We start from the raw sequence: 17,801 nt of genomic DNA on the forward strand, positions 1-17,801 counted from the left end.
TGTGTGTTTGAGCAGGAGTCCTTGCCTTTCCTTGGTTATATCATCTCTGCCCAGGGTTTGGCTATGGATCCTGCCAAGCTACAGGCTGTAATGGACTGGCAGGAACCCCATTCTCTTAAAGCGGTGCAGCGCTTTATGGGGTTCATTAATTACTATCGCCAGTTTATTCCACACTTCTCAACTTTGGTAGCTCCCTTGGTTGCCCTCACGAAGATGGGAGCAAATCCCAAGTTGTGGTCAGAGGAGGTCTCCAAAGCCTTTCTCTCGATCAAGTCACACTTCGCTAGCGCTCCCATCCTACATCGCCCCGATGTTGATAAGCCATTTATCTTGGAGGTGGATGCCTCATCCGTTGGTGCTGGAGCAGTCCTTTTCCAAAAGGATGCTCAAGGTCGGAAGCATCCTTGCTTCTTCTTCTCCAAGACCTTCACACCAGCGGAGAGGAATTATTCCATCGGGGACAGGGAGTTGCTGGCCATGAAGTTGGCTTTTTCGGAGTGGAGACATCTCTTTTGGAGGGAGCTCGCTTTCCCTTCCAAGTCTTCACTGACCACAAGAACTTGGTGTATCTGCAAACGGCCCAGCGGCTGAATTCTCGCCAGGCTAGATGGTCCCTGTTCTTCTCCCGGTTCCATTTTACTCTCCATTTCCTCTCCGGGGAGAAGAACGTTCGTGCTGATGCTCTCTCCCGGTCCGTGGTGTCATCGGAGGAGGAGGAGGAGCCTCGGCTTATTGTCCCTTCTGAGAGCCTGAGAACTGTAGCTCCGGTTTCGCTAGAGTCTGTGCCCCTAGGCAAGACTTTCGTACCAGCTAACTTGCGACCGGAGGTTCTCTCTTGGGCTCACTCCTCCAGAGTGGGTGGGCATTTTGGGACCAAGAGGACATCTGAGCTTCTGGCGAGAACATACTGGTGGCCGCATATGGCCCGAGATGTCAAGGACTATATTCAGGCTTGCGTTTCTTGCGCCCAGAATCGGTCTCCTCGGCAACGGCCTGCTGGGTTGCTTTACCCTCTACCGGTGGCAGACAGGCCCTGGGAGATGGTCGGGATGGACTTTGTGGTGGGTCTACCCAAGTCGTGTGGCTGCTCCATTATTTGGGTTGTCACCGACCATTTCTCCAAGATGGTGCATTTGGTGCCGCTTCCTCGGTTACCCTCAGCACGGGCCTTGGCGGTGTTGTTCATTAAACACGTTTTCCGTTTGCATGGTATGCCTGATAAGATTGTCAGCGATCGGGGTCCCCAGTTCGCATCTCGGTTTTGGAGAGAGCTCTGCCGTTTACTCAGCATAGAGTTAAACCTCTCCTCTGCATACCATCCCGAGACGAATGGGTTGGTGGAGAGAACCAACCAGACTCTGGTGACATATTTGCGACATTTCGTCTCTGCTAGGCAGGATGATTGGGCATCTTTGCTACCTTGGGCGGAATTTGCCCTGAACAACGCCGTAGCCGATTCCACTGGTCAAACTCCTTTTCTCCTTAATTACGGCCAGCATCCGCATGTCCCTGTGCCCATGTCCGTGTCATCCACCGATTCTAGGGTGGCAGACTGGGCGGTGGAGGCACGTGACATCTGGGACCGCACACAGGATGCCATCCGAGCCTCCAAGGAGAGAATGAGGGTTTCGGCTGATCCACACCGGCGCCCCGCTCCGGTCTTTGCTCCTGGCGACTTAGTGTGGCTCTCTGCCCGTAACATCAGGCTGCGAGTTGAGTCCACTAAGTTTGCTCCTCGCTACATTGGCCCGTTTAAGGTTCTGGAACAGGTCAACCCTTTGGTCTACCGTTTGGCTATTCCTCCACGCCTTGGTATCACCGATACTTTCCACGTTTCCCTCTTAAAGCCCGTTCATTTGTCCCGGTTTTCCGAGTCATCTGCTGGGACATCGGGTTCATCCACGGATGAGTTTGAGGTGAATGCTATTGTGGGGTGCAAGGTGGTACGTGGCAAGAAATTTTATCTGGTGGACTGGAAGGGTCACGGCCCAGAGGATAGAACCTGGGAGCCTGTGGAGCACATTCGGGCTCCGCTGCTTATCGCAGCTTTTGAGCGTAGTGAGGCTCAAGGAGGGGGGGGCCCTAGGAGGGGGGGTAATGTTAGGAGTCGAGTTTCCTCTGCTGCACAGGGGGAATCTCGATCCGTGTCTGCTGAGGTCTCCCATTCGGTATCGGCCGCAGTGGGCTCTGCTCAGCGGAGACGTCGCTCCCAGCGTCTCGCTGGGGCTGATGTTGTGAATTCTGTGGCTGAATTCACTCCTGTGGTCACAAGTGGTACTGCAGCTTCTGAGCTTCCTCCCTCAGGTGTTCTGGTGAGCTCGTTAACTGCTTCATTACTTAACTCCGCCTGATGCTGCTATCCTTGCTCCTTGTCAATGTTTCAGTGTTGGATCTGAGCTTCTCCTGATTGTTCCTGTGACCTGCTGCTCTGTATAGCTAAGTGCTTTTTGCTTTTTTTTGTTGCTTTTTTTCTGTCCAGCTTGTCTTTTGTTTTGCTGGAAGCTCTGAGACGCAAAGGGTGTACCGCCGTGCCGTTAGTTCGGCACGGTGGGTTTTTTTTGCCCCCTTTGCGTGGTTTTGCTTTAGGGTTTTTTGTAGACTGCAAAGTTCGCTTTACTGTGCTCGCTCTGTCCTAGAATATCGGGCCCCACTTTGCTGAATCTATTTCATCCCTACGTTTTGTCTTTTCATCTTACTCACAGTCATTATATGTGGGGGGCTGCCTTTTCCTTTGGGGAATTTCTCTGGGGCAAGTCAGGCCTATTTTTCTATCTTCAGGCTAGCTAGTTTCTTAGGCTGTGCCGAGTTGCCTAGGTAGTTGTTAGGCGCAATCCACAGCCGCTTTTAGTTGTGTTTAGGATAGGATCAGGTGTGCAGTCTACAGAGTTTCCACGTCTCAGAGCTCGTTCTTGTATTTTTGGGTATTTGTCAGATCACTGTGTGCGCTCTGATCGCTAAGCACACTGTGTTTCTGGATTGCCTTCATAACACCTGTCATTAGCAAACATAACAGTACAAGGAGCCTAACTAATGATTCTCAATAGAGGGAAAGAAAAAGTTCTGACATCATTTTTTTTTTTTTTTCTGCTCTGTGTTCACTTTTTTTTTTCCCCTAGACATTTGGGTGATTCTGGACACAGGTGTGGACATGGATATTCAGGGTCTGTGCTCTTCAATGGATAATCTCGTTATAAATGTACAAAAAATTCAAGATACTATTGATCAGAAATCTATGTTAGAACCAAGAATTCCTATTCCTGATTTGTTTTTTGGAGATAGAACTAAGTTTCTAAGTTTCAAAAATAATTGTAAGCTATTTCTGGCCTTGAAACCTCATTCTTCTGGTAATCCTATTCAACAGGTTTTGATTATTATTTCTTTTTTGCGTGGCGACCCTCAAGACTGGGCATTTTCTCTTGCGCCAGGAGACCCTGCATTGAGTAGTGTCGATGCGTTTTTCCTGGCGCTCGGATTGCTGTACGATGAGCCTAATTCAGTGGATCAGGCTGAGAAAAATTTGCTGGCTTTGTGCCAGGGTCAGGATGATATAGAAGTATATTGTCAGAAATTTAGGAAATGGTCAGTACTCACTCAGTGGAATGAATCTGCGCTGGCAGCTTTGTTCAGAAAGGGTCTCTCTGAGGCTCTTAAGGATGTCATGGTGGGATTTCCTATGCCTGCTGGTTTGAATGAGTCTTTGTCTTTGGCCATTCAGATCGGTCGACGCTTGCGCGAGCGTAAATCTGTGCACCATTTGGCGGAACTGCCTGAGGTTAAACCTGAGCCTATGCAGTGCGATAGGACTATGACTAGAGTTGAACGGCAGGAATACAGACGTCTGAATGGTCTGTGTTTCTACTGTGGTGATTCCACTCATGCTATTTCTGATTGTCCTAAGCGCACTAAGCGGTCCGCTAGGTCTGCCTCATTGGTACTGTACAGTCCAAATTCCTTCTGTCCATTACCTTGATATGCTCTTTGTCGTCGTTTTCTGTCATGGCGTTTGTGGATTCGGGCGCTGCCCTGAATCTGATGGATTTGGATTATGCTAAACGTTGTGGGTTTTTCTTGGAGCCTTTGCGGTGTCCTATTCCATTGAGAGGAATTGATGCTACACCTTTGGCCAAGAATAAACCTCAATACTGGGCCCAGCTGACCATGTGCATGGCTCCTGCACATCAGGAAGTTATTCGCTTTCTGGTGTTGCATAATCTGCATGATGTGGTCGTGTTGGGGTTGCCATGGCTACAAACCCATAATCCAGTATTGGATTGGAATTCCATGTCGGTATCCAGCTGGGGTTGTCAGGGGGTACATGGTGATGTTCCATTTTTGTCGATTTCGTCATCCACCCCTTCTGAGGTCCCAGAGTTCTTGTCTGATTATCAGGATGTATTTGAAGAGCCCAAGTCCGATGCTCTACCTCCGCATAGGGATTGTGATTGTGCTATCAATTTGATTCCTGGTAGTAAATTCCCTAAAGGTCGATTATTTAATTTATCCGTGCCCGAACACGCCGCTATGCGCAGTTATGTGAAGGAATCCCTGGAGAAGGGACATATTCGCCCATCGTCATCACCACTGGGAGCAGGGTTCTTCTTTGTAGCCAAGAAGGATGGTTCGCTGAGACCGTGTATTGATTACCGCCTTCTTAATAAGATCACTGTTAAATTTCAGTATCCCTTGCCATTGTTATCTGACTTGTTTGCTCGGATTAAGGGGGCTAGTTGGTTCACTAAGATAGATCTTCGTGGTGCGTATAATCTGGTGAGAATCAGGCAAGGAGATGAATGGAAAACTGCATTCAATACGCCCGAGGGTCATTTTGAGTATCTAGTGATGCCGTTCGGACTTGCCAATGCTCCATCTGTGTTTCAGTCTTTTATGCATGACATCTTCCGTGAGTATCTGGATAAATTCCTGATTGTTTACTTGGATGACATTTTGATCTTCTCAGATGATTGGGAGTCTCATGTGAAGCAGGTCAGAATGGTTTTTCAGGTCCTGCGTGCTAACTCTTTGTTTGTGAAGGGATCAAAGTGTCTCTTCGGTGTGCAGAAAGTTTCATTTTTGGGGTTCATCTTTACCCCTTCTACTATCGAGATGGATCCAGTTAAGGTCCAAGCCATCCAGGATTGGATTCAGCCGACATCTCTGAAAAGTCTGCAAAAGTTCCTGGGCTTTGCTAATTTTTATCGTCGCTTCATCTGTAATTTTTCTAGCATTGCCAAACCATTGACCGATTTGACCAAGAAGGGTGCTGATTTGGTTAATTGGTCTTCTGCTGCTGTGGAAGCTTTTCAGGAGTTGAAGCGTCTTTTTTGTTCTGCCCCTGTGTTGTGTCAGCCAGATGTTTCTCTTCCGTTCCAGGTCGAGGTTGATGCTTCTGAGATTGGAGCAGGGGCGGTTTTGTCACAGAGAGGTTCTGATTGCTCAGTGATGAAACCATGTGCTTTCTTTTCCAGGAAGTTTTCGCCCGCTGAGCGTAATTATGATGTGGGCAATCGAGAGTTGCTGGCCATGAAGTGGGCATTCGAGGAGTGGCGTCATTGGCTTGAAGGAGCTAAGCATCGCGTGGTGGTATTGACTGATCATAAGAACTTGACTTATCTCGAGTCTGCCAAGCGCTTGAATCCTAGACAGGCCCGTTGGTCGTTATTTTTTGCCCGCTTCGACTTTGTGATTTCGTACCTTCCGGGCTCTAAAAATGTGAAGGCGGATGCTCTGTCTAGGAGTTTTGTGCCCGACTCTCCGGGTTTATCTGAGCCAGCGGGTATCCTCAAGGAAGGAATCATTGTGTCTGCCATCTCCCCTGATTTGCGGCGGGTGCTGCAAAAATTTCAGGCGAATAAACCTGATCGTTGTCCAGCAGAGAAACTGTTCGTCCCTGATAGGTGGACTAATAAACTTATCTCTGAACTTCATTGTTCGGTGTTGGCTGGTCATCCTGGAATCTTTGGTACCAGAGAGTTAGTGGCTAGATCCTTCTGGTGGCCATCTCTGTCACGGGATGTACGTACTTTTGTGCAGTCCTGTGGGATTTGTGCTAGGGCTAAGCCCTGCTGTTCTCGTGCCAGTGGGTTGCTTTTGCCCTTGCCGGTCCCAAAGAGGCCTTGGACACATATTTCGATGGATTTCATTTCTGACCTTCCCGTTTCTCAAAAGATGTCAGTCATTTGGGTGGTCTGTGATCGCTTTTCTAAAATGGTCCATCTGGTGCCCTTGGCTAAATTGCCTTCCTCCTCTGATTTGGTACCTTTGTTCTTTCAGCATGTGGTTCGGTTGCATGGCATTCCTGAGAATATTGTTTCTGACAGAGGTTCCCAGTTTGTTTCAAGGTTTTGGCGAGCCTTTTGTGGTAGGATGGGCATTGACCTATCCTTTTCCTCGGCTTTCCATCCTCAGACTAATGGCCAGACCGAACGAACCAATCAGACCTTGGAAACATATCTGAGATGTTTTGTTTCTGCAGACCAGGATGATTGGGTGTCCTTTTTGCCGTTGGCTGAGTTCGCCCTTAATAATCGGGCCAGCTCGGCTACCTTGGTTTCTCCATTTTTTTGCAATTCTGGGTTCCATCCTCGTTTCTCTTCAGGACAGGTTGAGTCTTCGGACTGTCCTGGTGTGGATTCTGTGGTGGATAGGTTGCAGCAGATCTGGACTCAGGTAGTGGACAATTTGATCTTGTCCCAGGAGAAAGCTCAACTTTTCGCTAATCGCAGACGCCATGTGGGTCCCCGACTTCGTGTTGGGGATCTGGTTTGGTTATCTTCTCGTCATATTCCTATGAAGGTTTCCTCTCCTAAATTTAAACCTCGTTTTATTGGTCCGTATAGGATTTCTGAGGTTCTCAATCCTGTGTCTTTTCGTTTGACCCTCCCAGACTCCTTTTCCATACATAATGTATTCCATAGGTCGTTGTTGCGGAGATACGTGGCACCTATGGTTCCATCTGTTGAGCCTCCTGCCCCGGTTTTGGTGGAGGGGGAATTGGAGTATATTGTGGAGAAGATTTTGGATTCTCGTGTTTCTAGACGGAAACTCCAGTATCTGGTTAAATGGAAGGGTTATGCTCAGGAAGATAATTCCTGGGTTTTTGCCTCTGATGTTCATGCTTCCGATCTTGTTCGTGCCTTTCATGCGGCTCATCCTGGTCGGCCTGGGGGCTCTGGTGAGGGTTCGGTGACCCCTCCTCAAGGGGGGGGTACTGTTGTGAATTCTGTGGCTGAATTCACTCCTGTGGTCACAAGTGGTACTGCAGCTTCTGAGCTTCCTCCCTCAGGTGTTCTGGTGAGCTCGTTAACTGCTTCATTACTTAACTCCGCCTGATGCTGCTATCCTTGCTCCTTGTCAATGTTTCAGTGTTGGATCTGAGCTTCTCCTGATTGTTCCTGTGACCTGCTGCTCTGTATAGCTAAGTGCTTTTTGCTTTTTTTTGTTGCTCTTTTTCTGTCCAGCTTGTCTTTTGTTTTGCTGGAAGCTCTGAGACGCAAAGGGTGTACCGCCGTGCCGTTAGTTCGGCACGGTGGGTTTTTTTTGCCCCCTTTGCGTGGTTTTGCTTTAGGGTTTTTTGTAGACTGCAAAGTTCGCTTTACTGTCCTCGCTCTGTCCTAGAATATCGGGCCCCACTTTGCTGAATCTATTTCATCCCTACGTTTTGTCTTTTCATCTTACTCACAGTCATTATATGTGGGGGGCTGCCTTTTCCTTTGGGGAATTTCTCTGGGGCAAGTCAGGCCTATTTTTCTATCTTCAGGCTAGCTAGTTTCTTAGGCTGTGCCGAGTTGCCTAGGTAGTTGTTAGGCGCAATCCACAGCCGCTTTTAGTTGTGTTTAGGATAGGATCAGGTGTGCAGTCTACAGAGTTTCCACGTCTCAGAGCTCGTTCTTGTATTTTTGGGTATTTGTCAGATCACTGTGTGCGCTCTGATCGCTAAGCACACTGTGTTTCTGGATTGCCTTCATAACACCTGTCATTAGCAAACATAACAGTACAAGGAGCCTAACTAATGATTCTCAATAGAGGGAAAGAAAAAGTTCTGACATCATTTTTTTTTTTTTTTCTGCTCTGTGTTCACTTTTTTTTTCCCCCTAGACATTTGGGTGATTCTGGACACAGGTGTGGACATGTATATTCAGGGTCTGTGCTCTTCAATGGATAATCTCGTTATAAATGTACAAAAAATTCAAGATACTATTGATCAGAAATCTATGTTAGAACCAAGAATTCCTATTCCTGATTTGTTTTTTGGAGATAGAACTAAGTTTCTAAGTTTCAAAAATAATTGTAAGCTATTTCTGGCCTTGAAACCTCATTCTTCTGGTAATCCTATTCAACAGGTTTTGATTATTATTTCTTTTTTGCGTGGCGACCCTCAAGACTGGGCATTTTCTCTTGCGCCAGGAGACCCTGCATTGAGTAGTGTCGATGCGTTTTTCCTGGCGCTCGGATTGCTGTACGATGAGCCTAATTCAGTGGATCAGGCTGAGAAAAATTTGCTGGCTTTGTGCCAGGGTCAGGATGATATAGAAGTATATTGTCAGAAATTTAGGAAATGGTCAGTACTCACTCAGTGGAATGAATCTGCGCTGGCAGCTTTGTTCAGAAAGGGTCTCTCTGAGGCTCTTAAGGATGTCATGGTGGGATTTCCTATGCCTGCTGGTTTGAATGAGTCTTTGTCTTTGGCCATTCAGATCGGTCGACGCTTGCGCGAGCGTAAATCTGTGCACCATTTGGCGGAACTGCCTGAGGTTAAACCTGAGCCTATGCAGTGCGATAGGACTATGACTAGAGTTGAACGGCAGGAATACAGACGTCTGAATGGTCTGTGTTTCTACTGTGGTGATTCCACTCATGCTATTTCTGATTGTCCTAAGCGCACTAAGCGGTCCGCTAGGTCTGCCTCATTGGTACTGTACAGTCCAAATTCCTTCTGTCCATTACCTTGATATGCTCTTTGTCGTCGTTTTCTGTCATGGCGTTTGTGGATTCGGGCGCTGCCCTGAATCTGATGGATTTGGATTATGCTAAACGTTGTGGGTTTTTCTTGGAGCCTTTGCGGTGTCCTATTCCATTGAGAGGAATTGATGCTACACCTTTGGCCAAGAATAAACCTCAATACTGGGCCCAGCTGACCATGTGCATGGCTCCTGCACATCAGGAAGTTATTCGCTTTCTGGTGTTGCATAATCTGCATGATGTGGTCGTGTTGGGGTTGCCATGGCTACAAACCCATAATCCAGTATTGGATTGGAATTCCATGTCGGTATCCAGCTGGGGTTGTCAGGGGGTACATGGTGATGTTCCATTTTTGTCGATTTCGTCATCCACCCCTTCTGAGGTCCCAGAGTTCTTGTCTGATTATCAGGATGTATTTGAAGAGCCCAAGTCCGATGCTCTACCTCCGCATAGGGATTGTGATTGTGCTATCAATTTGATTCCTGGTAGTAAATTCCCTAAAGGTCGATTATTTAATTTATCCGTGCCCGAACACGCCGCTATGCGCAGTTATGTGAAGGAATCCCTGGAGAAGGGACATATTCGCCCATCGTCATCACCACTGGGAGCAGGGTTCTTCTTTGTAGCCAAGAAGGATGGTTCGCTGAGACCGTGTATTGATTACCGCCTTCTTAATAAGATCACTGTTAAATTTCAGTATCCCTTGCCATTGTTATCTGACTTGTTTGCTCGGATTAAGGGGGCTAGTTGGTTCACTAAGATAGATCTTCGTGGTGCGTATAATCTGGTGAGAATCAGGCAAGGAGATGAATGGAAAACTGCATTCAATACGCCCGAGGGTCATTTTGAGTATCTAGTGATGCCGTTCGGACTTGCCAATGCTCCATCTGTGTTTCAGTCTTTTATGCATGACATCTTCCGTGAGTATCTGGATAAATTCCTGATTGTTTACTTGGATGACATTTTGATCTTCTCAGATGATTGGGAGTCTCATGTGAAGCAGGTCAGAATGGTTTTTCAGGTCCTGCGTGCTAACTCTTTGTTTGTGAAGGGATCAAAGTGTCTCTTCGGTGTGCAGAAAGTTTCATTTTTGGGGTTCATCTTTACCCCTTCTACTATCGAGATGGATCCAGTTAAGGTCCAAGCCATCCAGGATTGGATTCAGCCGACATCTCTGAAAAGTCTGCAAAAGTTCCTGGGCTTTGCTAATTTTTATCGTCGCTTCATCTGTAATTTTTCTAGCATTGCCAAACCATTGACCGATTTGACCAAGAAGGGTGCTGATTTGGTTAATTGGTCTTCTGCTGCTGTGGAAGCTTTTCAGGAGTTGAAGCGTCTTTTTTGTTCTGCCCCTGTGTTGTGTCAGCCAGATGTTTCTCTTCCGTTCCAGGTCGAGGTTGATGCTTCTGAGATTGGAGCAGGGGCGGTTTTGTCACAGAGAGGTTCTGATTGCTCAGTGATGAAACCATGTGCTTTCTTTTCCAGGAAGTTTTCGCCCGCTGAGCGTAATTATGATGTGGGCAATCGAGAGTTGCTGGCCATGAAGTGGGCATTCGAGGAGTGGCGTCATTGGCTTGAAGGAGCTAAGCATCGCGTGGTGGTATTGACTGATCATAAGAACTTGACTTATCTCGAGTCTGCCAAGCGCTTGAATCCTAGACAGGCCCGTTGGTCGTTATTTTTTGCCCGCTTCGACTTTGTGATTTCGTACCTTCCGGGCTCTAAAAATGTGAAGGCGGATGCTCTGTCTAGGAGTTTTGTGCCCGACTCTCCGGGTTTATCTGAGCCAGCGGGTATCCTCAAGGAAGGAATCATTGTGTCTGCCATCTCCCCTGATTTGCGGCGGGTGCTGCAAAAATTTCAGGCGAATAAACCTGATCGTTGTCCAGCAGAGAAACTGTTCGTCCCTGATAGGTGGACTAATAAACTTATCTCTGAACTTCATTGTTCGGTGTTGGCTGGTCATCCTGGAATCTTTGGTACCAGAGAGTTAGTGGCTAGATCCTTCTGGTGGCCATCTCTGTCACGGGATGTACGTACTTTTGTGCAGTCCTGTGGGATTTGTGCTAGGGCTAAGCCCTGCTGTTCTCGTGCCAGTGGGTTGCTTTTGCCCTTGCCGGTCCCAAAGAGGCCTTGGACACATATTTCGATGGATTTCATTTCTGACCTTCCCGTTTCTCAAAAGATGTCAGTCATTTGGGTGGTCTGTGATCGCTTTTCTAAAATGGTCCATCTGGTGCCCTTGGCTAAATTGCCTTCCTGATTTGGTACCTTTGTTCTTTCAGCATGTGGTTCGGTTGCATGGCATTCCTGAGAATATTGTTTCTGACAGAGGTTCCCAGTTTGTTTCAAGGTTTTGGCGAGCCTTTTGTGGTAGGATGGGCATTGACCTATCCTTTTCCTCGGCTTTCCATCCTCAGACTAATGGCCAGACCGAACGAACCAATCAGACCTTGGAAACATATCTGAGATGTTTTGTTTCTGCAGACCAGGATGATTGGGTGTCCTTTTTGCCGTTGGCTGAGTTCGCCCTTAATAATCGGGCCAGCTCGGCTACCTTGGTTTCTCCATTTTTTTGCAATTCTGGGTTCCATCCTCGTTTCTCTTCAGGACAGGTTGAGTCTTCGGACTGTCCTGGTGTGGATTCTGTGGTGGATAGGTTGCAGCAGATCTGGACTCAGGTAGTGGACAATTTGATCTTGTCCCAGGAGAAAGCTCAACTTTTCGCTAATCGCAGACGCCATGTGGGTCCCCGACTTCGTGTTGGGGATCTGGTTTGGTTATCTTCTCGTCATATTCCTATGAAGGTTTCCTCTCCTAAATTTAAACCTCGTTTTATTGGTCCGTATAGGATTTCTGAGGTTCTCAATCCTGTGTCTTTTCGTTTGACCCTCCCAGACTCCTTTTCCATACATAATGTATTCCATAGGTCGTTGTTGCGGAGATACGTGGCACCTATGGTTCCATCTGTTGAGCCTCCTGCCCCGGTTTTGGTGGAGGGGGAATTGGAGTATATTGTGGAGAAGATTTTGGATTCTCGTGTTTCTAGACGGAAACTCCAGTATCTGGTTAAATGGAAGGGTTATGCTCAGGAAGATAATTCCTGGGTTTTTGCCTCTGATGTTCATGCTTCCGATCTTGTTCGTGCCTTTCATGCGGCTCATCCTGGTCGGCCTGGGGGCTCTGGTGAGGGTTCGGTGACCCCTCCTCAAGGGGGGGGTACTGTTGTGAATTCTGTGGCTGAATTCACTCCTGTGGTCACAAGTGGTACTGCAGCTTCTGAGCTTCCTCCCTCAGGTGTTCTGGTGAGCTCGTTAACTGCTTCATTACTTAACTCCGCCTGATGCTGCTATCCTTGCTCCTTGTCAATGTTTCAGTGTTGGATCTGAGCTTCTCCTGATTGTTCCTGTGACCTGCTGCTCTGTATAGCTAAGTGCTTTTTGCTTTTTTTTGTTGCTTTTTTTCTGTCCAGCTTGTCTTTTGTTTTGCTGGAAGCTCTGAGACGCAAAGGGTGTACCGCCGTGCCGTTAGTTCGGCACGGTGGTTTTTTTTTGCCCCCTTTGCGTGGTTTTGCTTTAGGGTTTTTTGTAGACTGCAAAGTTCGCTTTACTGTCCTCGCTCTGTCCTAGAATATCGGGCCCCACTTTGCTGAATCTATTTCATCCCTACGTTTTGTCTTTTCATCTTACTCACAGTCATTATATGTGGGGGGCTGCCTTTTCCTTTGGGGAATTTCTCTGGGGCAAGTCAGGCCTATTTTTCTATCTTCAGGCTAGCTAGTTTCTTAGGCTGTGCCGAGTTGCCTAGGTAGTTGTTAGGCGCAATCCACAGCCGCTTTTAGTTGTGTTTAGGATAGGATCAGGTGTGCAGTCTACAGAGTTTCCACGTCTCAGAGCTCGTTCTTGTATTTTTGGGTATTTGTCAGATCACTGTGTGCGCTCTGATCGCTAAGCACACTGTGTTTCTGGATTGCCTTCATAACACCTGTCATTAGCAAACATAACAGGCTGATTCGGTGCATAGGGTCACTACTGCCTTTTCTGGCTTTCCTATGGTACCCTGCAGTGATCTGCGGCGAGCGAGCCTCTCTGGGACTAAGTCCTTGTTTACTCACACTGAGCATGCCCAGGGCAGGGTCTCCCATTGGAGGTTGAGGGCCACATGTTCGGTCACATGCTCAGGTGCTGCAGTACATTCCATTGGTCCTTCTGGAAGGTCCTGAAAGGGCAAAACATGCTCAGGTACTGCAGCACTTTCCATTGGTCCTTCTGGAAGGTCCTGAAAGGGCAAAAACTTCAGTAGCAGCTTCCTGTGCTGCAACTATATAAACTGCGCATGACCGCACGGCCATGCGCTAGTATCGTCTTATGCTATATGCTTTGCGCCAATGTGGTCATGTGTTTGAATGTGTTCAGGGACCCGGCTGAAATAAGCCCCTAGAATGCTGGCACCTCCGGCGAGGAGATTGTGTTTAAGTGTGTTCAGGGACCCGGCTGAAATAAGCCCCCAGAATGCTGGCATCTCCGGCGAGGAGTTTTGTATGCATGCATGACCACTCTCTGCTCACATCTGGGTAGTTGGCCTGTGCCTCTGTGAAAGTCTAAAAGGGCACAGAGCTTTCCTCTCGCGGTTACTCTGTGAAGCTAACAGAGTTGGTATATACGCCATATAGAGCCGCCATTATTTAGCAGCAGGTGCTTTCCTGCACGGTGGATCCCGGGTTGCGAACGCACCAATTCCATTTAATAAATTATATATTTGGTGCGTTCCGCCAACCCTAACAGAGAGTTCCAGAGTAGGGGTGATGTGCGGGAGAAATCTTGTATGCGATTGTGGGAAGAGTAGATAAGAGGAGAGTAGAGAAGGAGATCTTGTGTGAATCGGAGGTTATGTGCAGGTAAGTACCGGGAGAGGAGGTCACAGATTTATGGAGGACACAGGTTGTCCATGGCTTGCATGTCATGGTTAGGGTTTTGAACTGAAGTCTTTTGGTAATGGGGAGCCAGTGCAGGGATTGACAGAAGGGAGAGGCTGGGGAATAGCGGGGGGAACAGGTGGATTAGTCAGGCAGCAGAGTTTAGAATAGATTAGAGGGGTGCGAGAGTGTTAGGGGGGAGGCCACAGAGCACGAGGTTGCAGTAGTCATGGCGGGAGATGATGAGCTCATGAACTAGGGTTTTTGCAGATTCTTGGTATATTTAAATGTATGAGTGTAGACAGGTAGGCAGGTTATAATATGAATTTCATAGAGTCTGAAAAAAAATGAAGGAATTGAGATTGTAGCCTAAAACATAATGTTCGTTTACTCAGACTGACCGTCAGCACTAAACTATCTCTATATCAGGATGAATGGTGTATTCACACATTTCAGGTTACATCAGTTCTGTGCTTTTACTGTGAATTACAGTGTTTCCAATGTCCTCTTTATTGATGGTAATTATTGGTTTGTATGTACAGATGAATATGAACTGGGAATCAGTGCTATTAGTTGTCAGAGGAAAGGCGTTACATTCTATTATTAACATGTAAATGTAGCTCTCTCAGACCAAAGGTCGATGACCATTGACTTATGTATTACGTAATTATATTTACGGCTTTATGGTTGCATTTATGATTCTCGTAAATAAATAACACACTTATGAAAATCCTTTTCCCTGCTGCTGCTGCTGTCTACAGCACTAAAATTAAATACAGGTGTGGTTTATCCTGTTAATGCTGCAAAGAAAAATAAAGGTGGAGGTTTGATCTCCCTCTACCTGCCCTCACTTGTTACCTTGGAATTCAGGTAATAGTGTGTCACATTTTTTGGTAATTAGCTCTTGGCATTGCCATCTGTTGGGTTAGATGTTTGGCACAAAAAGGACATTCACTCCATTATAATGTATTAGGTTCACAACTGGCCACAACCAGACATTATCTTTATACACAACAGTACATCACAGATTGAAAGTCAAAATACACCTAACTGACCTTCTGGCTACTAGGTACATCTCAGTGACCCTCACTGATTTAGGCTCTGAGTCTATTGCCCAGCACCTCAAAAGCTAAACATGAACCAACGACCCCCCCAACGAACCTATCAATTACAGTAAATGGCTGCCCACTCTCCCCAGTCCCACAATCTCGCTGCCTCGGGGTAATCCTTGACGCTGATCTCTCCTTCAAACCACATATCCAAGCCCTTTCCACTTCCTGCCGACTGCAACTCAAAAATATTTCACGAATCCGTTCATTCCTCAACCATGAATCTGCAAAAACCCTAGTCCATGCCCTCATCATCTCTCGCCTTGACTACTGCAACCTCCTGCTCTGTGGCCTCCCCGCTAACACTCTCGCACCCCTCCAATCTATTCTAAACTCTGCTGCCCGACTAATCCACCTGTCCCCCCGCTATTCCCCGGCCTCTCCCCTCTGTCAATCCCTTCACTGGCTCCCCATTGCCCAGAGACTCCACTACAAAACCCTAACCATGACGTACAAAGCCATCCACAACCTGTCTCCTCCATACATCTGTGACCTCGTCTCCCGGTACTTACCTACCCGCAACCTCCGATCCTCACAAGATCTCCTACTCTACTCCCCTCTTATCTCCTCTTCCCACAATCGTATACAAGATTTCTCTCGCGTATCACCCCTACTCTGGAACCCTCTACCACAACACATCAGACTCTCGCCTACCATCGAAACCTTCAAAAAGAACCTGAAGACCCACCTCTTCAGACAAGCCTACAACCTGCAGCTACCACTGATCGACCAAACCGCTGCATGACCATCTCTACCCTCACCTACTGTATTCTCACCCATCCCTTGTAGATTGTGAGCCCTCGCGGGCAGGGTCCTCATTCCTCCTGTACCAGTTATGACTTGTATTGTTTAAGATTATTGTACTTGTTTTCATTATGTATACCCCTCCTCACATGTAAAGCGCCATGGAATAAATGGCGCTATAACAATAAATAATAATAATAATAATAACCATACCATTGCTCAAAGATAGCCACTCCTACAGGTCTATTTGTTCTTACCTGGAGTTGGAACATTTCACCAAACCTCCCCAGTTGGCATCTCATGAGCTTGACTGGCCAGTTAAAACACTAGATAGGTGAAGTGGAAGCCCACTTCTCTCTACCCCAACAACGATGCCTTATTTCTGGTTGGAGACTCAACTACGCAGAGAAATTCCTCTTTCTGGTCTGCACACACCTAGGTTCCAGAAATACAATACTCAATTGACATACACAATAGAACAATGGATATTACGTAATTGCTTTAAATAGGATTCATAGTACTGTATAGTATTTACACGTTGTGTTGATTAGTATATAACAATCAATATAATAAATCATGAATTACCATAAAGGAACTAAAATCTTCTCCTCTTATAAAACGAAAAAGTTCACCTTCATTCAGTTGATACTGTACATTATTAACTTGTATGGTAGCTTCCAATAACAGAAGAATGTATCCCACTTTCATACTGTACATGTATACACTACTCAACATTGAAATTGCAACAATATGAAGGAAAAGTCATCGAATTATGGAAATCACAGGATGTATAGACATATTAAATGGATATTACCATATTTAAAATTCTATCCCAATATGTTGTAGGTGTAATAATAATATTAGCAAATACCTCTAATTAGAAATGTAGTCTAGCGTTTCTGATTTACTATGTTTCTTTCCTCATATGCAGGCATTGCAGAACCTTAGGTATCCATGGTTGCGACCACTAGCAATTAGCTAGCTTGCTCTATATAAGTGGTTGTTTTTCCAAACAATTTTATTAACATTTTCAACCAAAACAAGACATAGAGAGAGCAAGGTTAACATAAATGCAATGGCATGAAACATTCATGAAGCATAAAAGTTAAAATAGAATAAAATAGCAAAACAATAAATACAGTAAATTCTTATGGAAATATTTCCAGCCAGTGAGACCATTTTTTAAAAAAGGAAGGAAAGCAGCCATTCAGTAACCCCAATTTTTGTTCATAGGATTTATGCAAAGCCAGTTTGTAAATAATTTCTTGTGAACAGGGTATTTTAGAAGATTTCCAAAAAAAGTAATAGCATTCTTAGAAAATAAAAGCAGATGTATAACAAGTTTCCTAAAAGGTGGAGTCAATTGATCTGCATTCAACGAAAGCAGGGCCAACTGAGGAGACAGAGAAAAATCCGAACGTTTTAATATAATAGAAATAAGAGAAGAGATTTCAGCCCAAAAAGGTCTAATACGTGGACAAAACCAAAACAAATGGGAAAGGCTACCATAATCTCCACAGTCCCTCCAGCAGAGAGGGGAATTGGAAGGATTAATAAATGCTAAGCGAGACGGTGAATAATACAACCTAGAGGTAAGTTGAAAATAAGATTCATGAAGAGCCATGGACATGGTGGCAGAATAAGTCAAGGACATGGCCAGTTCCCAATCATCTAGAGCTACAGAAAGATTCAAAGTAGATTCCCATTTGCTCATGTATGGGGATTTTATCATTTTGAAATCGTTATTAAACCACTGGTAGATCTATTGGGTACACCAAAATATGCTATGACCGGAGTTGCATAAAATATTAATCACCGACTCCGATAAAGGAGGGCGACCAGTCACCAGTGGCCTCAAAAAATCCTTTAAAATAGTAAACGGCATAAAAGCCAATGAGGTAACACCAAACCTATCTTTAAGGTGGGTAAATGAAACAAACTTGTTACCATCAAAGATGTCATGTAGTTTAGAGATTCCCCAGTCAGCCCAACTTGAATGCAGATCATATGAGAAAACAGTAGCCAAAAAAGAGAGGGGAAGTCTCAGCATAAGTTCCATCCTAGTGAAAGCACTC

This window comes from Ranitomeya imitator, chromosome 1, assembly GCF_032444005.1.
Source record: "Ranitomeya imitator isolate aRanImi1 chromosome 1, aRanImi1.pri, whole genome shotgun sequence".
NCBI classification, from domain to species: Eukaryota; Metazoa; Chordata; class Amphibia; order Anura; family Dendrobatidae; genus Ranitomeya; species Ranitomeya imitator.